Raw genomic sequence first — 25,031 nt, forward strand, 5'->3', positions numbered from 1 at the left:
CCCTCACTTCTTTTCCTCTTTAAAGTCTATATATATAGTGTTTCATTGTTTCCAAAATACTTTTATATTCATTCAGTCTTCGTGTCTGCAACTACCCTACTATGGGAGTCACTGTTATTCCTGTCTTCAAGATAAGGGAATGAGGCTCAGCCTCGTTTGGAATTCAAGAGGTGGACATTGCTGTGACCAATGTGACAATGGGCAGGAAGGAGAGCATCAGCAGGCAGAACTAGGGGTTGTCTGAGCTTCTTTTTTTTTTTTTAATCTTTTTTTTAATGTTTTATTTATTTCTAGGGGGGAGAGAGAGAGAGAGAGTGAGCAGGGGAGGGTCAGAGAGAGAGAGGGAGTCACAGACTCTGAAGCAGGCTCCAAGCTCTGAGCTGGCAGTCAGCACAGAGCCCGACGCGGGGCTCGAACCCACGAACTGCGAGATCATGACCTAAGCGAAAGTCGGACGCTTAACTGACTAAGCCACCCAGGCGCCCCATGAGCTTCTTGAATGATATGGTAACTCCACCCAGGCTCGTGGTCAGTCTCAGGTTCCTCTAACCAGCAAACAAAACCAAAGCCTTTCTGGTTCAGAGGAAGCACAGAGGGCTGGTGTGGACGAGGCCTGGCCAATGACTGGCTGACTGATGGATGGTTGACCTTCCACTTCTCCTCCCTGGGCCACAGTTCACAAATTACGGAGCTGATATTGCTAAGGGTAATTGTTTTATGAATGAATTATTTTTCTTTATACGATTTTGTGTTTTCTGTACTGTCCATAGTTTCTACAACGAGAATGTCTTAACTAACTTTAAAATGTTAATGTATTAGTTAACCTTTTAAAAAGTGAAAATGAAGGAATTGAAGTAAATGGCTTCTGAGATCCATTCCAACTAAAAATATGATTTTGTTATTTTAAAAAAATTTTAGAGGGGGAGAGGGCAGAGGGAGAGACAGAGAGAGAGAGAGAAAGAGAGAGAGAGAGAGAACATCTTTTTTTAAAAAATGTTTATTTATTTTTGAGACAGAGAGAGCTTGAGTGGGGGAGGGGCAGAAAGAGAAGGAGACACAGGACACAGAGTCTGAAACAGGCCTCAGGCTCTGAGCTGTCAGCACAGAGCCCGATGTGCGCTCGAACCCACCAGCCCTAAGATCATGACCTGAGCCGAAGTCGGATGCTTAACCGACTGAGCCACCCAGGTGCGCCGAGAGAGAGAGAGAGAGAGAGAGAGAGAGAGAGAGAGAGAGACCATCTTAAGCAGGCCCCACACTGAGTGGATCATGATCTGAGCCAAAATCAGGAGTTGAATGCTCAACCAGCTAAGCTACCCAGGTGCCCCTCAAAATATGATTTTAAAGAACGATTAGAGGGGTGGCTGGGTGGTTCAGTGAGTTAAATGTCTGACTTGGCTCAGGTCATGGTCCCGCGGTTTGTGAGTCTGAGCCCCACATCGGGCTCCGCACCGATCATGCGGAATATGCTTGGATTCTCTCTCCCTTTCTCTATGACCCTCCCCCACGTGCACTCTCTCTCTCTCTCTCTCTCAAGAGAAATAAATAAACTTAAAATTTTTTTCTTCAAGAAAAAAAAAGAAAGATTAGAAACAGAGAAAATAAGTGTATGGCTTTTGGTGAGAGTAATGCATTCTGTGAACAGAATGTATTACTTTTTCTTAGTCAGTCTCGAGTGCTCCCACTTTACATACATCTTTATCTTTAAGTATGTATCTTAGATGCTTGTGTATACATAGAGAGAGCATATATCTATATAAATATGTGGATGTCTCTATATATTTGGTACAGATACAGATATAAAGAAAGATGAGACACATCCCCAGAGCCAGGAGAAGCAATATAGTGAAGTTCTGAAGGTCCTTCTGACTGTGATTTCAGTCCTGGCTTGGTCTTTATATTCCTCATCATCTGTCTCTGACCCCAGTGCTAATAAAGTTCAGAGAGGCCTATTTGCTCTTCATGTGAGCATCAGGAATATACTTCCCCAGGTCTAGATGTTCTCAAGACCCAGTGCTAGTGGTGTCCATCTTCTCCTTCCTTCAGCTGCTTGGCATGGGTGAGTGCCCTGAAAATGGGTAGTGCTTCTGGTGGTAGAGCCGCAAGGCAGGGTAGTCACTGTAACATCTAGGAGTAGCTGGCAGCCCGCATGTCCACAAGTGGCCGCAGGCATGACTCATTGCTTGAGGCACATCACAGGGCTAGAGTCAGATTTGGGTAAGGAAAAAGCACTTAGGCGGCCTTAACAGCAGTCTCTAACAGAAATTGAGAAGATTACCAAGAATTGCTGACGATTTAAGGGAAACAAACATGATAGAAGAAAGGAATGAGAAAAACCAACAAACAGAAGAATTAGCACCCTAGGAGAGAGAAAATAGAATAAATAAAAATGGAGAAAATGTAACTAACAGTCACAGTTATGAAACAAGCATGGAATGTTCTGGAAAAGTACCAATTAGAGGGGCGCCTGGGTGGTTCAGTTGGTTAAACGTCCAACTTTGCCTCAGGTCATGATCTTGTGACTGTGATTTTGAGCCCTGCGTAGGGCTCTGTGCTGACACCTCAGAGCCTGGAGCCTGCTTCAGATTCTGTGTCTCCCTCTCTCTGTCCCCCACCCCCCACACTCTGTCTCTAAAAGCTGAATCAACGTAAACATTTTTTTAAAGTATCAATTAGAGGAAGGAAAGGAAAATGCTTGTTGAAAAGGAAAAGTTAACAAATGAGGTCACAGAGCACAGAGTGAGCTGTGAGTTAACACTGAGCAATTCCCTCAGCTTTTAGAGCAGAAGCATCAACAGATAAAACATGGAGCTGAAGTTCCGATTCCTTGGAGGAAAGAGTGAGAAGTCCACTATCTCCGTGATATAAGTTCAAGATGGAGAGACTGGACAAAATGAATGAGAGAAAATCAGAGATTTCACTGAAGAAAACATCCTAGCACCAGAGAAAGATACATGTGTAGATTGAAAGAGCACATGAGGCTTCTGGGTAGAGTGGGGAGAAAAATCAGCCCTAAATACGTCTTAGTGAAAGTTGGGGAAATGAGAAGGAACAAAAGCCAAACATAATCTAAAAGCTTTCAGAAAGAAAACAGATTTATCTACAAAGGAAAAGGAATCCGATCACCAGCAAGCTTTTGATTGCCAAGAATGGCTGCAAGAAATAATGGAATAATATTTCATGTTAAGAAAGAAAATGATCTTGAGCCTGAAATTCTATAATGACCCGAATGATCATTAAAATGTAAGGTCAAACTAAAAGCATTGTAGACATACAAAGTCTGTACAGCAAGTCTTACTACAAGCATTTCTGAAAGCTCTAGTCTAGCAAAAGGAAAAAAGAACACAAGAGACAATTATTGCAGACAGAAACATTCTTGAGTAAAAAAACAAAGACAATTTAAAAATAAAATCAGTCATTGTTGACTATTAAGAAATTAATATTATGCTAGATTTCAAATCTATAATGATCCCTATGTATAATCTGGGGGAAGAGGAGGTTAACATTTTTGTTATAAATAGGAAAAGATATAGATACAGCTCAATTTTAGGCTATAGAAAAATAGATTGATTGTATTGTTTGGACTGCAGCCCTAAGTGTGAATTGTGTTCAGAGTTTGAAAGGAAGATCAGGAAGCTACATATCAAAGGGGGAAAAAAAGGCTCTGCCATCAGAATGGAAATAGCAGTCTTAGCTAACATCCCACTCACTGAATAACTCTTTAATTTCCCTTTAACACCTACGGGCTGATTGTTTAAAAGTCAGGATGGAGTGGTGGCTCGCAAGTTTACAATAGGATGGGCTAATAAGGTCAGTACCTCTAGGGTGGGACTCAGGCATCTCTGAGTTTGTAAAATTCCCCAGGTAATTCCAGCATGCAGCTGAGTTTGCAAAAAGGAAAAAGTCTCACTTCATGTGGAACTAGATGGCCAAGTGACAGGGGTGAAGTCCTTGCACCCTCGGACATTCATCTTATTCACCTCTGTGCCATAGGAGTCAACATGGATGTGGGCTATGGGTCCTGCCACAGCTGAGCAAATCTGATTCTATAAAGCCAGTTCAGAAAGAAGAAGATGTGTTTATTTCCTTTTAAAATGTATCACAGGGGACCCATCTGAGTACAGGGCTCATTCCCTCCTGGTCATCAGAGCTAGCACCCACATTGTTGCTCTGTCTGCACTGTTATAGCCAAACTTGACCCCCTTCTCATTAGGTTCATTAGGCAGCTGCCCACAGCCATAGTTTCTTGACTTAGAATAATGGTTAATGCTCTTGCTGAGCTCTGCTGCTGGTCCTAATGCCCAGCCTTGCCAAGCCTGAAATATTGTCTCCTCTCCTCTCTGCCTATTCAGGACATACTCAGCTTATCTAGGAAGACACTGTTTGTTTGTTTGTTTCCTCTCAATTGACTATCTTGGCCCCGATGTACATGTCAACCTCCTTTTTGTCATTTATTTTTAACATCTTCCTGTGGTTTATCTATACCATGCAATACTACATGGCAATGAGAAACAATGACATCTGGCCATGTGTAGCAACATGGATGGACCTTGAGGGTGTTATGCTGAGCGAAATAAGTCAGGCAGAGAAGGACAAATACCATATGTTTGCACGTATAGGAGGATTAGGAGGAACTTGACGGAGGAACAAGGGGGAGAAGAAGGGGGGAAATGGTGGGGGAGAGGGAGGGAGGCAAACCATGAGAGACTCTTGAATGCTGACAAAAATTGAGGACTGATGGATGTAGGGGGGAGGGGGGAGGGGCATGGAGGAGGACACTTGTGGGGATGAGCACTGGGTGTTATGTGGAAACTAATTTGACAATAAACTATTAGAAAAAAAAAAGAAAACTCACTTAACTCTCTAAAAAAATTAATTAATTAATTAAAAAAAATATTTTTAACATCTTCCAAATGCTTGTTTGATCCCAAGTCCAATATTATGAGGAGGCATTTAAGCCTGCAGTCTTCGTTCTTCTTTCTTTCCTTCTTTCTTTCCTTCTTTCTCTTTTCATTTTAAGTAGTGTCTGTGACCAGCTTGGGGCTTGAACTCACAACCCTCAGATCAAAAACTGCATACTCTATTGACTGAGCCAGCCAGGCTCTCCAAGTCTGTAGTCTTTGAATGCATTCTCAGTATAACCACCAGAGTGTATGTTGGTCTCCTGCATATCTTTTCCTCTTTGACATGGTGAAATCCAAATGCCTTTGCGTGGCATCCATGCACTCATCAATCTAGCACTCATCAGCCTCATGGAACACCACTTTCTCTGCCTTCTGGTTAAATCCATTTTCCAGTCATGCCTCCAAGGCTCCATGCCTTTACTGCTGGGAGAATATGCTACCCACACAGCCTCTCCTCTAACCTTCTCTGTGAAGCACTCTTGGAGGCCGCAGTCAGAAGTGAGTTCACCTGCCTCCATGCTCCAATACTACAATGGAAGTCATCGCTGTGTGTTACAAGTACATTTCTCACGTGTCGGTTTCCCTTGGTAGACCACAAGGAACTAGAAAACAGTACTGATCTCTGTCTTCACCCGCGACTATCACAATGCCTAATGTGATACTTATGTGACAATAAATACTTACCAGATGAATGAAAGAATCAATGAGAGAAATAATTTCAAGATCCTAAAAAGGTCAAGCCAAAAAGGAAAAATCTGGAGCTTGGTAAAAAATCAGGCTTAACAGGAGAGTGCCTTAAAATGCTTATTCCCAGGCTTCGGTCCATGAACGTTTTGATTCAGTGAGAGGAAGACAAGACCTGGCAATCTGCATTTTCAAAAGCCTCCGTATCTGCGTCTGGTTTGTCAGATCTGGGGACTTGCCGTAGCCTTGGGGTTTTTCCCTGGGAGAATGTGTGCTTTTGCCATTCTTCCAGTATGTGGAGCCCTGAGCCACAGGGCTGGTCTGTTTGGCCTCTCCCTTCCCAGGAGGGTCCAAGAGGCCAGCTGCCCTTCCGGTATGCTCCCCTCCAATGAAGAAGAGTCTTTCCAGCCTAAAGCACTCTATGGGCTGTGGCCCAAGCAAGGCAGACCTGGGCCCACACAGACCTGCACGCCATGGAACCCACCCCCGACAGCTGATTTGCATTTTGGCTAACTTCTAATCCAAGAGGATCCGAGGAAAATAGAGCAACACCTTTCTCTCTGGGTCCTGTCATCTTTTTACTTTCTGATGGGATTGACAGCTTGGGTGTGAGCAGTTGGCTTTTCAGCCACCGTGCTCCTCTAAATGAATATTGATGCTGTGTTTACCTTTAATTAATATTCATTGTAATAAAGGCATTACACTCATTCACTTTTAATTATATCCTTCTTGCATAAACTGGGTTTTAATAACAGATATTCCAGGGTGGAAAAAACCAGCTGCCTGTCCCCAGCCTCGTCTGGTGCCAGGAAAGCCGCCTCTGTGTTTGATAAAGGCGGTTTCGGTTTGTTTACTCGGTGCAGTGGGAAGAGCTGTGGGCAGTTCTAGCGCCAGCCCCACCGCAGCTACTGTGGGTTCTTGGGCTAATTCCTTCCAGCCTGGTCTTCGCCCTCACATCTGAAATGCAGTCGGACCGGATAGGTCATTCTCATCTGTGGCTGGATATTGGGATCACCAGGGGCAATTAGTGAACAATGCCAAAGCCCAGACCATATTCCAGATGAACTAAAACAAAGTCTCCGTGGACCGGGTGCAGGCACCGGTACTTTTGAGAAGATTCTCAGATGGAATTCTTTTGAATGTCGAGAATTTCAGGGTTGATAACTGCTGATGTGGAAATCCTCCTCACCAGTCTCCTGGTTGCTCGTGGCTCCGCCTGCACAGAGCCCAGAAGGACGCTCAGCTCTGCCCGGATTCTCCCTGGTGCTGGGGACTCACATCCTGGAATTCGCTTAGTCGTGTTCCCTAGGAGTGGAGAAGAGGGAATCATATTCACCAGATACCTGCTCTGTGCCAGGCACATCTAGTGTCTCGTCTATCAGTCATCAGACACCTGTCTCATGTCTACCGTATGGCAGGCATGGGGGATTTAATGTTGGTGAGCAAGGAACCTTATGATCTCGTAGAGGAGAGAGACTTTAAGCTGACAATTAGCAATTAATTATATGAATTTAAAGACCTGCAAAGTAAAAGTAGAGTTTATCAGGGCACATAACACAGATGCAGGGGAATGTTGATAAGGGAAACCTGCCTGATGAAGGGACATCTAAGATCTAAGGCCTGAGGACAAGCAGGACTTAGTTCACTTAATAGGTGGGGAGGAGCATTTGGGTCAGAGATCATGGCCTCACAAGGCAGATGCTGTCGTTCCTGTTTTACAGATTGGCCAGCTGCGGTCCAGCGCTTCTCCTGAGGTCAAAGCAACCACCTTAGTTCTACCTTCTTGGTGGGAGGGGAATTCGAAACCACTGAAAGCATGTGGTGGGGCCGAACTGGTCAAAATGACCTTGGCTGCAGCTGGACACAGTAGGAATCCGGTTGGAGTGGGGATGGAGCGGGAAGTGCAGGTAGGAAATGCCACCTGCTTGGTTGTGTGGCAGACTGCGCGTAGTCCGGGAACATCACACAGGTCACCCGAATCTCGGATGAGAGTAGCATTCTTGGTAAGGCAGACAGGGACGCGTGGCATGCCAAGAGGGGTCCAACAGCAAGGCATATTTGGATGATGCCAGTAGTGGGTTTCCTCCGATTATCCTGGAGTTCGGAGGTGGGGTCCCAGACTCTGAGAGACACAAGACAGTGCCCTGCCGATCCAGATTAGACAAGCCTGGCCATGCAGCTTCCTCGGGGGCACAAGGTAACACCACATCTTGACAGCTGGCCAGGGCTCAGAGGCGGTGGTCAAAGCCAGTATAGCGCCAACAGACTTGATAGCTGTAGCCAGAGCTTGGGCCCATGGGATCTGTGTGGGAGGCTGTGGGCAGGCTTACCTGAGGGTGGGAATCAAGTAGTTCAAGGTGTGGAAGGAGCAGGTATACAGAGGGGGCAGGCAGGTGGGGCTTGACAGTCCATCGCAGTGGTCCTCAGTGGCTATGAGATTCTAATAGCTCCTTAGAATTACCTTCAATATGTCTGGGGTGGAGGGTGGGCACCTGCATTTTTAAGAATCTCCATAGGCAACTCTAGTGTACATAAGAATCGCTGATGTAGGCCAATCCCTTCAGTTTTTCAGATGAAGAAACCGAGGCCTAGAGAAAAGTGACTTGCCCAAGGTCATATATAATACTAGCAGAGATAAGATTTAAACCCTGGTTTCTTCATCCCCAGGCCAAAGTACCTAAGTGTTCAAGTTAGTAATTAACATCAACAGCAGGAACAACCGCTCCTTAAGTGCATACCACTAGGCCTCTGATATCATCTGATCTTCACAATCAGGGGACATTTATGCCCCAGGTATCAGATCAGCAAACAGAAGCTGTGTGAAAGTGAAACAATTTACTTGCTCAAGGCCATGTGGCTGGGCTGGGACAAGAACATCTTCTTTCCTACTCCTGAGATCTTTCTCCAGCGTCAGATTATAAAAGCAGGCTTTTTTCCCAAGAGGCAAGACCTGACCCTTCTCAACCTGGACAGTCTAATGGCCCCCAATCCATTTCCTGTACATGTCGCCAACAAGCCCCTAATGGAGTGACGCAATAAGGCCAAAGGGGAGCCTGGTAATTAGTGGCCTGGAGGCCTAAGTGGCATTTGGACAACTGGACAGCTGGCTGCAGTGCATTTGGCACCCCAAGGATTCCAGCAACCGGAGCTCAAGTGCCAAGTACATCAAACTCAAGTGTCACCAAGGTCTGAGCTCAGCTGCTCCCTTAGCATTTGCAGAACGTCCCGCCCACAGTCTGCCCTTCGCATCCTCCGTTGGCCATTTTCAGGAGCAGATGAGCTGAGGTTACATGCAGCTGATCCCAGACCTGCTGGTTAATTATCTTGGCCTGTAATTAGTGTTTCTTATTCCTCGCCCCCTGCCAACTTCCGCAGTTAATGTATCATTTCTCTCCCGGCAGATTCTCCTGGGGGAGGGTGCCGAGGCCACGGAATGAAAATTTCCAGTAGTGGCAGCCTTTTGGAGTTGTTCTGTCTGCTGACTCTGCCATCACCCCTGGCATCATCCCTGATCCCTCTCTCTACCTCACTGTCTGTATCAGCCACCAAGTCTTCCGGTCTCTCCTGAATGTTTCCAGACCGTGTCTCTGCCTCCCCATCTTTGTGCGCTCTGATTTGCTCAGGCTTCGCCAGCTCTCGGTTGGACTTCTGCGGTATTTTCTTAATGGGCTTCCTGCCCGGGTCCGGCAAATATCTACTATACGATAAAGAGAGAATAATCTTTCTAAATTGTCCATCGGGCTATGTCACTTTCCGTCTAAAGCACAACCTTTTCAGTGTGGCATGCAATGCCCTGTGCAGTATGCTCTATTTTTCAACTCCTTCTTTCACATGGTTTTCTCACTTCACTAATTCAGAACTGCCGTAATTCTCTCCTCCTTCCTTTGCACATCCCAACATACATGGATGTGTGTGCACACGCACACACATGCCGGCACCATCCATCCATGCTGCTCCGTTACCAGCGGGACACAAGATGGGGCAGGAAGGGGTCTTCCCTAAGGACCATCACAAGGAAAGGGAGAAAAGACTCTATGTGGCCTGGGGAAATAGGACTAGAAACCAGAAGTTCCTTTTAATGTACAGAATAAGTATTCGGCCGCTGACATTGTGTGAACACAGGGTGGGCAGCCCCAGGAAATAGTGAAGGTGCCACTTGCAGGATTCAGAAAGAGGCTATCCGTCCAGGATGCTGTAGGCGCAGTTCCTCCTCTCAGCACAGTCTGGGAGTCTCTGGCCTTCGGATTCCAAGATTCTGTTAATTTCTGATATGAAATCCACATGAAGTTTTGCTGTTTCCACAGAGATTTCTCTGTTTGGGAAAACCACTTGCTTCTCTGCACATCTGTGCCCAATTCCCTAGAGGCACATACACACATGGTCTGCAGATGTCCCCAACATGGACGATCACTACGAGGTGCAGGGAACTTCACCATACGCTGCCTCACATGGCTTCGGATATCTAGCAGAAGCACATCTTACACTCATGCAACATGCAAGCTCGAGGGAGAAAGAGAGCAGGAAAGAGTCATTCGAATAATGTGCGCACACCACCTAGCCTCCCACCTGATACACGGGACCCCATGCCAGGAGGAGTGTGGGGGCAGGCGAGAGTCTGCCAGTCCCTCACTGCCATCTCCTTCCCTGAGTGCTGCTTTGGGATGTAAGATCCTCGATGATGTGGCTAGAACACAAGCTACCTCTTCCTCTTCTTCTTCTTCTTCTTCTTCTTCCTCTTCTTCTTCTTCTTCTTCTTCTTCTTCTTCTTCTTCTTCTTCTTCTTCTTCTTCTTCTTCCTCCTCCTCCTCCTCTTCTTCTTCTTCTTCTTCTTCTTCTTTTAATATTTTTATTTATTTCTAGGAGAGAGAGAGAGAGAGAGACAGCGTGAGCAGGGGAGGGTCAGAGAGAGAGGGAGTCACAGACTGAAACAGGCTCCAGGCTCTGAGCTGGCAGTCAGCACAGAGCCCGACGTGGGGCTCGAACCCACGAACCGCGAGATCATGACCTAAGCGAAAGTCGGACGCTTAACCGACTAAGCCACCCAGGCGCCCCACAAGCTACTTCTTCTAAAGCATCACCAAGAAGCAGTTATCAGTTCCAACCTGGAAAGGCAGCTGGTGGCGTTGGACTCAATGAGCAACATTACGTCAGGTCCCGTTGTGAGGCTTCCCAAGGGAATTTAGAGGGAAATTTGGGTGCAGTTTGATTTTCCCTCAGATGCCAACTTGAGAGGCTGTTCAGGTAGAGCTCCGCTACGTAAGGCCTATCACAGCTCCCAGTGCAGACCACCAAACTTCTCTGGTCCTCCACAGAACCCTGAGGAGGCATGGTGCTGGGCACCCAGAGTCTCAGGAGTTAGTGATGAGTAATTGTTTAGAAGACAAGCTACTTTAGTCTTTCAGGATTACGTGGTAGAAAGAACATTACTTTAATGGTTTTGTGATTTTAGGTAAATCTCTTTCTCTCCCAGGCTCAGTCTCTTTATCTGTGAGTTGAGGGTAGGGAAGGGAGAAGGGAATACATGATCTCTGTTCTTTCTTCCAATGTGAATGTACTAGAATGCTCTGATTTCTCTATTTCAGAGGCCAACAAACTTTTTCTGTAAGTGGCCAGACAGTTAAGAGTCTGCATACCACACAGTCTCTGTAGCATCTACTCACCATCATCATCATTATTGTCATCATGATTATTGCATGGGAGTAGCAATAAATTGATGAGCTTGGTGTTGTTTCAATGAGATGTTATTTATAAAAACAGGTGGCAAGCTCAATTTGGTTCGCTGACCCCTGGTTTGTTGATTCTTGTTCTAGTCTATTCTATTTTCCACACGATAGGACTGTCTTCTTCAGTCTGAAGTAAGTGGTGGGACTCTATTCCACTAAGTTGACTATTTCATGAAGGGACTTCATCTTTGTCTGAGTCAAATGTTTCCAGCTTACAGTAAGCTTTTCCTTAAATCATCTCTGAGTTCTCTTGAATTCATGGTAAAGTAATGGGAGTTAATCATTTTCACTCTGTCAAGTCTAGGTTTTCAAGATTTCTCAAACCCCTGTGATGACTGGAAAATTTAGTGATTACCAGAGTTACTGAATCTTTCCAATAGTAAGATCTAGAGAGAATACCTCCAGAGCTAGACACTTTGATCTTAACTTGGCATTATCCTCATGATCTAGCATCAGTGGCATATATACATATTTGCCCTTCCTATAACCATCACCAGCTACTGTATCAATTTTATCACTTCTAAGCTGGGTGACTTCAAAGAAGTTAATCTCTCTGTGCCTCAGTTTCTTAATTGAAATTAAATAATTTGTTGAAAGAGCTTTGCACAGCTCCTGGCATACAGTAAGCACTTGACAGATGTCCTGCGAATAATCTCCATACTTACCTGTCTCTGGGCCTTACTTGTCTTCACCCTTGCACATCTGTGTTCTTCCCATTCTTCAAGATTGAGCTCAAATATTAACTGGCCAGAAAATGTTTCTTTATCTTCCTGGTGAGAAATAACCTTCTCCCGTCCCACTAACCCCCCTTAACTGAAACTCCTACGTCTACTCATCAGGGGTATTTTCTCCTTTGTCAGGGTGTGTTGGCACCTGTTAGCATAACATCTCAGGGCAGAAGACTTCACTAGTTCTTCTCTGGATTCTCTCCGTGGTGCTGAGCCCCATGTCTGAGCACACAAAGGATTCTTTGTTAGTGTTGGTCCAATTCATGAATCAAGTAAATGATGAACAGCCTCACTAGCCAGGTTCAACTTTCCCTTTCATCTTGCATTCTGTACTGTGTTTTGTGAGGATGGGGTCTCCTGTCAGTTGCCAGTAGAAATCTAGCAAGGCTCATTAGTTTTCAGAATCTATTGGATACGATAACTGACAGAGATGTGATTCTTACTCAGGCTCATTTGAGTTGGGTGGATGGGTTTTCTTGATAACTTGCAGCTAAGAACTCATCCATTTATACCACAGCTAGGCACAGACTGGAGGCTTGGAATATGGGCCTAGGAGACAGCAGGAGCAGCTGGGCTTGAAGCCTAAGGCTCAAGAGAGAATTTGTCCAATTTTGCTAATTAAGTCTGGGGCCCCTCTTTCCCTCAGCCTGTCAGGATGATGACAGTGAGCTGCAACTAGCTATTTTACTAGAGAATTCCCATTGTAATATTTTTCCTTGTCATTAGTGAAAGGGAGGTCTGTGTGCATTAGCCACATATTGAGGCCATACTTTACCCCAATTTAGAATATATATTTGTTCCTGCTTGACTCCCAATTTACGGAGTGTAGTTTAACTTCAGGGAAATTTTGGTCCCCAATCCTATGATACTTCCAAGTGCTGCATGAATTACAGACTTTTAGAAAATTGAAAAGGGACTTGGAGATCAACGACTCTAATGTCCAATGCATCCATCTCCCCCAGTGTCTCGAAGAGAGGGCTGTGCGACTTGCTCATGAATGCGCCCAGTGACAGGGAGTTTTATTGCTGTGACAGCCCATTTCTTTCTCATTGTAACTCCAGTTCCTATTGATATTAATAGTAACATCAGCTTGCATTTTTATAAAGATATACTTACAAGAAAGTATCTATAGCGATCTGCTTGCAAGAAAGTATCTTCCCATTCCTAATGTTTGATGTTCACAAGGTGGTTGGGAAGAGGCCTAGGCACATTCTGTCAGCAATTTTCACTGATGATGGACACAAGCCTGGCTCCGTGCAAGCAGTGAACCTTGCGCGGGTCTCCGACTTCACGTGTGAGGTGATTGCCACCGTGCCATGGGGTCTCTTTTTTAAAAATAATGGTTATTTTCCTCTTCCAAACGATAAACAGTGGAGTATATTTTCTCAAAGTGCAGAGGGGAAAGAAAACACTCTATGTTTTGAACTCAGGGGCTGTCTCAGTGCTCCTTTGAGACGGCTTAACCACGTGGCCAGAGTTCAGGGAAGAAAGGAAGCCTGGAAGAGGTCCCACCAGCCCTGCAGGGCACTTCAGTTACCATGGAGATGATTCAAGCAATCACCTGGGGTCTGCCTGCAGCAGGTGATGGTTTGCAGCTCAGAGAGCCTGGGGCAAAGCCCAGGAGCAGCTGGCCTTGAAGTCAGTGCAGCCTTTTCAGCCCCAGGACAGGCTCGGCCCCTGCTGACACCAGCTGTCCTGGGTGGGCCAGGCCCGCTGAGGGGCGCTGCTCTTTCGCAGTGTCCTCTTTTCCCTCTCATGAGCCTGGATAAGCTCATGAACCCAGTGGCCTTCCTCTTCCTTAATTCAGGAATCCTAGCCGGTCTACCTGTTGCTATGGACCTATCTGGAGACAGTCTAGAGCCTTTCAAGGCCTCAACAGCCCAGCCTTAATCGTGTTGAGGGAACTTACAGTGGCTGATGGTGCTGACAAGTCTAAGCCATGTTCGTGAGAATGAAAATTAATAATAATAATAAATAATAATAATAATGCTAGACATTTGAGAGAATGAGAAGCCTGACAGGAAAGCTATAACACTGACAGATAAAAATAAAACAGAACCCATTTAAATAGGCTGGAGGAAAGAAAGAGCAAGAAAGAGAACCCTTTGATACAAATTGTCAGTGAGATTCAAGAAGATGTTACAAAAGACAAATAATAAGAAATAGCAACAACAAAGAACCCTCAAAAGTTAGGAAAGATCATTTAAAAAAACAATTTCTAAAATTGAAACGTTCCACAGGAGCAGTGAAAATATATGCAGGGACTGAAAACCGGATTATTAATCTAAGAAATAAATTTAAAAATATAGTCCAGAATATAGACCAAAAAAGACAAATCAATTAAAATTTTTAATGCAAATAAAAGAGAAATGGAAGATGGACTCAGGAAGTATAATTGACAAAGACAAACAGCTCCAGAAGACGAAAAGCAGAAAATGGAGAAACAATAATAGTTAAACATTGTAATTTCTTGGAACTGAAGAAAGAGAAAGGCTTTTCGATAAAAATTCACATGATTATAGATGTGATTAACAAAATAATACAAACAAACATTTTGTGGTGAAGTTTTAATTTCCAGAAATAAAAAGTACATTTTACAAGTTCTTAAAAGGAAAGAACGGGGGCGCCGGGGTGGCTCAGTCAGTTAAGTGTCCAACTTTGGCTCAGGTCATGATCTCGTGGTTTGTGAGTTCAAGCCCCATGTCGGGCTCTGTGCTGACAGCTCAGAGCCTGAAACCTGCTTCCAATTTTGTGTCTCCCCCTTTCTCTGCCCTTCCCATCCTCATACTCTGTCTCTTTCTGTCTCTCAATAATAAATGTTAAAAAATTAAAAATAAAATAAAAATAAAAAGAGAGAACAGATTACTGAGAAGGGGAAAGAATGATTTTGACACTCATGTCTTATCCGCAGCAGCGGAGGCTGGTAGATTTGGGAAATATTTAAAGAGGATCAGTGGAGAAGCAGAACTGTGATTCCTTTGGTCCCCCAGCCAAGGGCTGCAAGGGCTCAAAAGAATATGCACCTGTGAGCATCTTACAAAGGACTTGAAGAACTATGCCTTCTAGATTAAAATTTAATCAGGAATAAGAGTTGAGATTGGGGAAAATGAAATATACAAGAAAAAATACTACTTTTCAATGAATCCAGAAAAATCTCATTTTAAAATGTAATTCAAGTTTCTTAAAATAGAAGAAATTAATATTTTAACAACTCGAACTAAAAATTCCAACTCTGTTAACAGGCAAAAGGAAGATAGAGTGAGGGAAGGCACACTAATAATCTCTTCTTGAGGAAATATAAGAACGGTTAGTAAAAGATCTATAGCTGGAGAGGTTAAAATAAGCAATCCCTAGGAATCTGATTTTGAATAAATGAAGAAAATAAAACTATAAAGCATTAGGAATGAGAAGAGTATAACAACCTGAAGAATCTAAATGAAATGCAGAATTCTTCAGAAAAGTTGCAATAACCAAACTTGACTCCAGACAGGGCTCTCTGGCCCTCCTCACGTTGCATATATGGGTACAGGAGTATCTGGGGAGGGGCCTCTGTGCCAATAGCTTCCAGTGATTGGGCAGCTCAGTTCAGGAGGACCCCCCCGTTTTGGCTGCAGAGCCCACCATGTTCTTTGGGCCATTTCTACCAGTACTGTAAGGGCTACTATATTTTCATTCCCTTCAAGGTCCAATGTCTATTTTTCAATGTAATCTGGAAGTGGAAGGAGATGAGGATAATTAGCTTTCTAGCATATTCCAGAGTATAAACAGAAGAAAAACTTCCCCAAAATTTTTATGAGACTAGCATAGACCCCACAGCAAAGCTCGATAGAGAACACACACACACACACACACACACACACACACACACGCATGCACAAATATAGACAATTCTAATTTATGAGTGTTGTATTCATTTTGTCAAATGGAATTAAGGAAAAACAATGGAGCTCACTTGTTCATGTTATTAACAAGTATGGGAGTGTGTCTTGCAGCACGCTGAAAATAAGCACTTGAACTTTTCTTTGTGCTTTCATTCCCAAGCATACTTTCTCCTGGGTGTGGCAAGGGGGCCCCAGCGGGTGGAAGCCGACAGTCTCTCATCCAGTCTATCATCGGGGAGCTGAAGCAGAATAAGAACATCTCTGTCCTGATAATTCCAGTACAAATCCTGAGAAGGGAGCTCATTGGTCCCACGGAAGTTTACCGTGGGAGAAGTAGCTGTGGCCCCAGCACTCCCGGAGTGCGGAGCACACCTCTGTCCACTCCCAGGATAGAGTTAGCCTCACCTAACCAGGGCAGAGAACAAGGGCGGAGTTAGCCTCACCTGAGCCTCATGGGCTTAGAATGAGTAAATAGTAATTGTCCAATGAAAACAGGGCCCTTTATGAAGAGAAAGGAGAATGGATCCTGGGCAGATGAAACAAAAACAAGTCAAACACACACAGACAAGAAACAAACAAAAATAGAGGGGCACCTGGGTGGCTCAGCTGGTTGAGCATCAGACTCCTGATTTTGGCTCAGGTCATGATTTCATGGTTTGTGAGTTATAACCCCATATCAGGCTCCATGCTGACAGCATAGAGCTTGTTTGGGATTCTCTCTCTCTCTCTTTCTCTCTCTCTCTCAAAATAAATAAATAAACATTAAAAATACAAAACAACAGCATCTAATGTAATGTTAGTTATAAAAATTTTAGCAAACCAAATGTAGCAGTATATTCAAGGAGTAGTACACTACTAACATAAAGAGTGTCCCAGGGATGCCAGGATGGGTTAGCATTGAGAAATTCATGAGTGTACATCATCAGGGAAATACAAACCAAAACCACACTGAGATACCACCTCACACCTGTCAGAGTGGCTAAAATGAACAGATCAGGAGACTATAGATGCTGGCGAGGATGTGGAGAAACGGCCACACTCCTACACTGTTGGTGGGAATGTAAACTTGTGCAGCCCCTCTGGAAAACAGTGTGGAGGTTCCTCAAAAAAATTAACAACAGAACTCCCCTATGACCCAGCAATAGCACTGCTAGGAATTTACCCAAGGAATACAGAAGTGCTGATGCATAGGGGCAAATGAACCCCAATGTTCATAGCAGCACTCTCCACAATAGCCAAAACATGGAAAGAGCCTAAGTGTCCATCAACGGACGAATGGATCAAGAAGATGTGGTTTATCTATACAATGGAATACTACATGGCAATGAGAAAGAATGAAATCTGGCCACGTGTAGCAACATGGATGGAACTCAAAGGTGTTATGTTAAGTGAAATAAGTCAGGCAGAGAAGGGCAGATACTATATGTTTTCACTCATATGTGGAACAGGAAAAACTTAATAGAGGACCATAGAGGAGGGGAAGGGGAAAATAGTTGAAGAGAGGGAGGGAGGCAAACCATGAGAGACTCTTAAGTGCCGAGAACAAACTGAGGACTGATGGGGGTGGGGGAGAGGGGAAGGGGAGTGATGGGCATGGAGGAGGGCACCGGTTGGGGTGAGCACTGGGGGTTATATGGAAACCAACTTGACAATAAACTATGAAAGAGAAAAAAGAATATTTAATACACTTTTGTCCAAGAAACACACGCATACACATGGATTACGAAGTGCATTTGAAATGGAAAGCTAAAATATTGAAGATAGCAATAAATTCAATTATCATTCAACAAAAAAGAAAGAAATTCATGAGTGCAAATCAGAACAGTAATTGTTAAAAAAAGAAAAAAAAACATGTAGGGAAAGGCATTAAATTTGATTCAGCATCTATTTCTGGTTGGCTCATTCCTCCAGTAAACACTTCTTGAGTACCAACTATGTGCTAAGCACTTTTTTCAGTCACTGGAAAAGTGAACAAAATGGGCAAAACTCCCTGTCTCATGGAGGTCATGTATTAGTGATTAAAACTCCATGCAAAATAGTTAGAATGTGAACCATATTAATTACGATGAAAAACTATCTTTCAGATGCTAACAGCAAACTTTACATTAAATATTGAAGCACTAAAGTTCTTCACATCCCAGACTTCTTATTTTATTTATCTTTCAGAGCACAATTTTAATAAGGTTTCTGAGAAGTGCCGATATAGGTACTGAGTTCTTGCTTGTTAAGAATATCTTTTTACCCCCTTGAAAGTGAAAATAACTTAATATGTTTTTTAGCCTTGAATACTTTACCTTTAAACTCTGCAAATGTTGTTTCCTTTCCTTTTGGCATTTAATATTAATAAGAAATGATCTGAAGCCAACTCGATTTCGGTTTCTTTGTAGGTAAGCCATTTCGTCCCACTTCTGCTGGGATACCTGTAGGCTTTTGTGTCTTTTTCTTCCTCTGATATGAAAAAAGAAAACAAAAAAAAAAAAAAAAAACAACCAACTTACCAGAGTATGTGCATATGTAGGAATCTTGATTAATGTTGCCCTTTATAAAATCCTTTCAAACTGAAGCATAAATCTTTCTTTGAGTCAAGATATATTTCTTCTTTTTCTTTTTTTTGTTTCTTCTCAATTTGCAATTTTCTCTTTCCAGGCTTTATTTTATACCTACATGGGATGTTCTGGGTTTGTTCCCCACATCTTTATTTTTCTCCAATTGCTCGCCTCCTCCTGCCGTACCTTTGACTGTGGGGGTACTTTTGAACATGCCCTCTCCTTCTTTGGTTTCCCTTGGTATCCAATGCCCTCTGTTCATTTGTACTTTGCTTGTGGTTTTCTTTGTTGTCAGATAGTCCTTCCTTTATAAAACTGCATGATGTTACTAGAAGAAATATCTATTTGAACATACTTAGAATACAGATTAAATACCTCCTCTTTTCCCTAGCAACTTCACTTCCTAGAGAGATGTTGTGCTGATTCTATAAGTCTGTGCTTTTCCAATATCAGATGTTGAACCAGAATTGGTCAAGAATTATTTGTAGACTTCTTAGACATTTAGGTGTAGACATGGGAGACTGAAGAAGTTTAGGCTTAGGATAGTTTTTCTTCGCTAGTTCGGCATTCCTAAAGCCTGGAAAAGAGACACAGAGCCAAAGGCAGTGAGGACGGTCTGGAGCTCTGTATTCGTGGCCAGGGCTCCTTTCCCTGTGTTTGTGTGATCTGGAAGTTGGCTGGGGCAGTGACCTCATTCGCCCGCCTTCAGAGTCCCCTGGCACCAGGTTCATGTGTCCTCAGACATGCACCAATGTACAGTATACCCTTTATGCTACAAGGATCAGGAAACTTAATTCAAACAGATTCAGACAATAAAGGGGAACAACAATGCCCGGTTAACTGAGATAAGGTGAACTCTTGAAGAGTGTTTTGCCAGAGCCCAGTGATGTTGTCAAGACCCCAGTTTCTTTTACTCTTCCTTCTCTGCCTCTGAAGTGTCAGCCTCACTCTGAGACTGAACTTCCCAGGGAGACAGAGGAGATGAGGTGCAGACAGGATCTCTGCACCCTACACGACCCAGCAGGAGTGGGATCTCACTGGCTCAGAATCGCACCTGAACTTGTAACTGGTGAAGGGAAATGAACTTTCACTGATAGACTTAGACCCATCTTGGTCCTCTTCCTGCCCCCACGCCAGGCTGAGATGGGGTCCATTCACTACTGTTCCTTGCCCCACCACACCACGGCATTATGGGTGACAGGAAGTCATCCATCATATATTCAGGTTTTTAATGTTCCTTTTAGTGTGTTCTCAGAGTTGGAGGCATGTTCCAGAAGTGGCCTAAATGCTGCAGAGCTACATTCCCTTAGCTAGGTGAGCCTATTATATTAATTGCCCAGTATATGAAAATTGTGGAACTGTCCTGAGAGTTTGGGGAAAGCCTCTTCGCCATTATTTTGGTTTTATTCCACTTTCATAGTCTGTCAGTCCAAAAATCGATGAGAGGGTAGCAAAGAGGCTAGACTGGAAGAATCTCATGGAATAACACTAAATTTTGATATTAGGAAATGGATGTTTGGGTTCATTTACTTATGTAATACTTTTATTTAGCACTTGCTACTTTCCCGGTGTTTCGTTCCTAGACGTGAGGGTACAATGTTGTACCAGGTAGAAAATGCTCCTGCTACCAAAGAGTTTGAAGTCATAGAAGAGATTAAAACAAAGTTAACAGATTTCTAAGTGTCAAAGTGTTATAAAAGGAGAAACATCAGGTGCTCTGGGAGCACGTGAGATAGGCACCATATCCAGGCTTCTGGAAGCAGTAAATGCTTAGCTAGTAGAGACAAAGACAACTGAGAAAAGATTTCAGGGATGGGTAGTCATTGGCCAGGTGGAGATGATGAAGGAGCTTTCTAGCCAGACAGCTAGAAGCATGTGGAAAGACCCAGAAGTGAGAGGCAGTAGAGCAGGATTCTAGAGTGTGAGCCCATGGTTTCAAATCCTGGCTTAGCCACTTAGCAGCTGTGTGACAGTGAAGGAATGAAGTTCTTTGTGTTTCCATCTGTGAAACATGGATAAGAAGGTGAGCTACCTCATAATGTTGTTATGAAGACTGAGCAAGGTAGAAGGTGATTTGTTACATAAGAAATAAATCTGTAAAAAATAAAATACATCTTTCCACAACACGTCAACCAACAGTAAGAACTTACTTTCTGGTGTCTCCCATTCGAGGGAGCCATGCTTATTCTCTAACTCCCAGAACAATGGGTCCAGCTGCCTAAACAAGGCTGCCTGCTCGACCCTTCCCTGGACTCAGCCAGCTCACTCAAGAGGCAGGCTCAAACACAAGACCAGAAGAGGAGTGAGTGGGAAATGCAGTTCAGTCAATAAGTCAAAGTTAAGGGGGTCAATGAGGATCCCAGAGAGATGGTCCTAGAACAGCCAAGATGGAGGCAGGGCAAGGCAGCAGTCAGTGAGCCATACCAGTGGTCAGAGAGACCGACAGCAGGTCCTTGTCAAAGCCTCTCTGTGCTTCCCTGTGCAAAGGCAAGGCTCTATCTCTGAGAGGCCTAACCAGGACTAAGTCAGGTCCAGATCCAAGGAAACAACCATACAGGCAGGCTATCAGAGCAGTGACTCATTCCTCTGATTCATTCATTTACCAAAAAATGTATTAAATGCTTAACATGTGCTAGGTAACCTGCCAGGTCCTAGAAGTATTAATAATAACGTGATATCTTTGCTTCTAGTTGTCTAATCTGTCCAGAACAGTGAGTAGGATAGATAATACATAACAAAATGCTTTGATAAAAATATGCACAGGGCAGTATGGTAACAGCCCAAAGTTCTGATCTCACCAAACCCAGATGCAAGATGAGGGAAGAGGTAAGGAAAGGGGGCAAGATAGGGAAAAAGCATTACAGTCTTCACTGAGAAAAAACCCAATTATTAATATGAGATCAAGGCTAGCTGGCTTCTTGAGTAGCCTGTTGAGGCCACTCTTTAACATGACCCTTTCTAGAACTTAGATTAGAGACTGTGGGTCACAGTGCGCAAGGACAGAATCATAAATAAAGCTAAGGAGAGTATCTGAATAAAAGAAAAAATGCAGAGTGTCCCTAAGATATGAACAAACCTCACAAATATCATTGGTTAGAATACTACTCAGCAATAAAAAAAGAGTGAAGTACTGAGGTCAGGGATGCTGCTTAGTATTTGCAATGCACAGGATAGGCCCTCATAAAAAAGAATCATTGAGCCCAAAATGTCAATGGCTGAGGTTGAGAAGTCCTGGCCTGAAGAGGGAGGCAGAGGTCGTGAAGCATTATAGGGTCGAGCCAAGGAGTGGAGCCTTCCACTTAAGAGTAGTAAGGAGACATGGGATTCTATGGGGGCATTGGCATGATAAGATCTGAATTTTTGATAGATTACTTTCAGTGCAGCACATTTAAGGTCCTGTGGAAATCAAAGTGGAGATGTTCAGGACGCAACTGCAGATGCGGTTATGACACTCAAAGGGACTGGAACCATACGCGGACAGCAGGGTACATGAGGCCATGGTAGGCGGGGAAGCCTGGGCTTTCCGAAGAGGAGCAGAGCATCAGATGAGAAGGTGGAGCTCTGAGGGCCACTACCAAGCACAGGAAGAAGAACTTGGCACAAGAAGCTAAGAGAGTGACTAGAAAGTTGAGCAGAAAAACAAAACAGAGTAGGACTGTGTGGTATGATAGAAGTCAAAGGAGCTTTTGTTCCAAAGAGGGCAAAACTCTGCACAGAGATCAAGTAATATGAAGACTAGGAATTACCCGGTGGGTTTAGCAACAAGGAGGTAAAGGGAGACGATGGTGACACAGGGTTTAGTGGGGTGTTGGGGAAAATGTCATGTGTGGTGGGAGGTAAGGAAGCAGAGGCATTGAGTGTAAGTGACTCATTTGAGAAACGTGGGTATGACAGGGAGGCAGGAGGTCAGTGACAGTTGGAAGGGGATGGGGGGGAGGTCAACACATTTAAATGCCAAGTGGAAGCTTCGGTAGACAAAGACCATCAGAGAAATAAAATCGGGAAATGAAAACTGTCAAGGTTTTCAGGAAGGATGTAAGTCATTGCTCGACTTAGGTTGAAGGACACCTCCACTAAGAAGCAGGAAAGAAGGGCAAAGGGATGGGCATAGACAAAGGAGTTTGTAGGTCTGGTAGCAGAACACTGAGGATGCCTTCATCTGAAGTTTTCAGCTTTCCTGGTGCACAAGGCAAAATAATCTCCTCAGAGTGAGCTGGGAAAATGGTAAGCCTGGGATTTGAGAGAGTGTGCACACAGTTCGAAATAGCTGTAGTCGAGTGGAAGAGAAGGAAGCAGAGAGATTTCTGGACAAGGCAGAAGCCTCTACTGAGACTGGAGAGATAAACATTCAATGGCATCCACCTGTGTGTTTTCCCAGCAGCATCGGGCAGGCTACTTACATACTGGACTAAAGCAGGAAGCAGATTCACCCATGGCTGGGATATTAGCTGTCAGATGGGAAGTGTCAGTGTCAGAGCACCTTATCTAATCTGGAGAGAGAAGGAGGTGAAGGTGGCAGGGTGCTGATGGACAGAGAGAGTAGCGAAGTCAGGGGCTGGCAAGGTCTAGCAAGAGCTTTGGTGGGAGTTGCCCAAGGACAGAGTTGTTTGTAGTTGGACATTGGATAATCTGGGACATGACAAGGTCAAGTACGAGGCTGCAGGATGGTGTAACTTAACTGAGTGGAGATGAAAGTCATTGAAAACAAATAGAGTCAGAAGTAGAAAATGGATTTTCTTCATCAAAGCTGCCTTGTCTCTGGAGAGTAGAAGTAGAGCATGCCTCTCAAGGCAAGCACAGATCCTAAGTAATGTTTTGTTTTCAGTTCTCAATTGAATTTATCTGTAAATCTAGACCCACTAGTACTTGTTACATGTCAAATCTATTGAGCAGCCGGCAGTTAAGGAAATCAAGCAGAGAAAAATGGAAACATTTCTGAAGACTACAAACGAATATGGACCATTGTGTGCTCATTGACTTGATGGTTAGAGCTATGGAAAGTATTATAAAGCCTAGACTTTATAATAATCTTTTTGTAAACAAGCACCCACTTAGCCCACTTACACTGATACTCTGACTTGCACCAAGCCAAGAAGGGCCATGCCAGTTTCTCCTGTATTTTATTTTCAATACGGGGGCAGGGGGAGAGGCACCTGGAGATTTTAATAATTCTAAGAAGATGCCTTTGAGTCATCTCCTCCACCTGACTTTTGGTGTTGAACTGTTCAATATCCTCTCTGTGTGGATGCCCTGTCCATTCCTGGGAAGAGTTTGAATTTCAATCCCAAGTCTTTAATTCTTCATCTGGCCCTCTGTGTGTTACTCAAAATTTCTGGGATGCTGCCAGAGAGAGGGGCTGGTGGGGGGGGGGGGGAGACACACCACTTCTGCATAGCTTGGAATGACAGTCTTGTTCAGTTGTCCCTTATATCCCATGAAAGCTCTTCTTGTACCTTTCCTCTCAGTCCCGCCCTTGGGGTTACCAGAGACAAGCTTGCATCCTTCTGCACACACCTAAGGTCTTTGGCTATTCCAGCTAACCCTCCATCTAGTGGATCTTCCCTTCCTCAAGATACATATTTACTTCACCACCCCTCCTTCGTCTTAGGCACTGACCTCTACACACCATCTTCTGTCTCTTCTAGATCTTCTTTTTACCTACTCCCCAGCTCTCTCTTAGGGAAAAGTAAGCTCTATCAGGAGGGAGACTTTCAACCTTCAGAGGACTGCTCTAAAGTTCACTTCCCTACTACCCTCTTGGGACATGCTAAGGCTCTGGATTACATGACTATGGGATACAGAAAGACCCTTTTGCACCCCTTTTGGTAGATCCAGAGCCTCAACCCATCCACAGAATGCCAGCACTAGGACTGAACCCGAGACCATCCAAGCCAATGCTTTCTGACGCAGAAAGGAAGCTAAGGCAGGAAGATGCCTGGCAATGGTGCGTGTGCAGACCATGGCAATCAGCCGTGGATTCAAATCTATGTCCTCTCACCTGAATCGGATCCATTTTGTTTATCAAATTCCCTGGGGATAGTATCCCATTTTTTTTCTCCCTAAATATCTGTGCCAGAATAATTTTTCAGCTCAGTGCCACCCAGGAGTGCTCTGAATATTCATTTCCTGAGCCTCTGGAGCTTAACGAGAACAAAAAGTGGATCCAAAAGTTAATCTGTTATTGGGTGACATGGGTTATAACAAATACAAAGTGGGAGAAAACACAAAAAGTAAAGCCTCGGAGTGTTTGCAGCCCTATGACATTCATCAGGCTGTGACCAGAATTGGACACGACAGAGCATTATAAATCGTGGGGCTGGAAGGGAAGAGCAAGGAGAGAAAACTGCGGCAGTGCTGATGCCCGCAGCCACATTCATCACCTGCAATCTCCCAGCGTGCCTGCCTTCAGAGCAGGTCTTGTGCACAGCGTGGTTTGTTCAGAAGCAGTCGCTCTCACTGCTCACTGAGCTCTCTGCAGATCTGACACACGCTACTGATACTCAATAATTAAACGTGCTCACAGGGCCAGCTAAGCCCCTCCTCACTGAAACAAGGTTATAATGAA

General features: G+C 44.1%; 1 protein-coding gene across 1 annotated transcript in view; it reads left to right on the forward strand.

Moving 5' to 3' along the window:
• Positions 1-613: 613 nt before the first annotated feature.
• The window catches only part of RTP4 (receptor transporter protein 4), a 35,704-nt gene continuing 11,286 nt past the window's right edge, over positions 614-25,031 (forward strand). The window contains exon 1 of the mRNA XM_039234186.1: positions 614-706. The gene's annotated coding sequence lies outside the window, so the exon portion shown is untranslated. The remainder of the gene's footprint in view (positions 707-25,031) is intronic.

Source organism: Hyaena hyaena, unplaced genomic scaffold, assembly GCF_003009895.1.
Source record: "Hyaena hyaena isolate Hyena2069 unplaced genomic scaffold, ASM300989v1 scaffold_84, whole genome shotgun sequence".
NCBI lineage: Eukaryota > Metazoa > Chordata > Mammalia > Carnivora > Hyaenidae > Hyaena > Hyaena hyaena.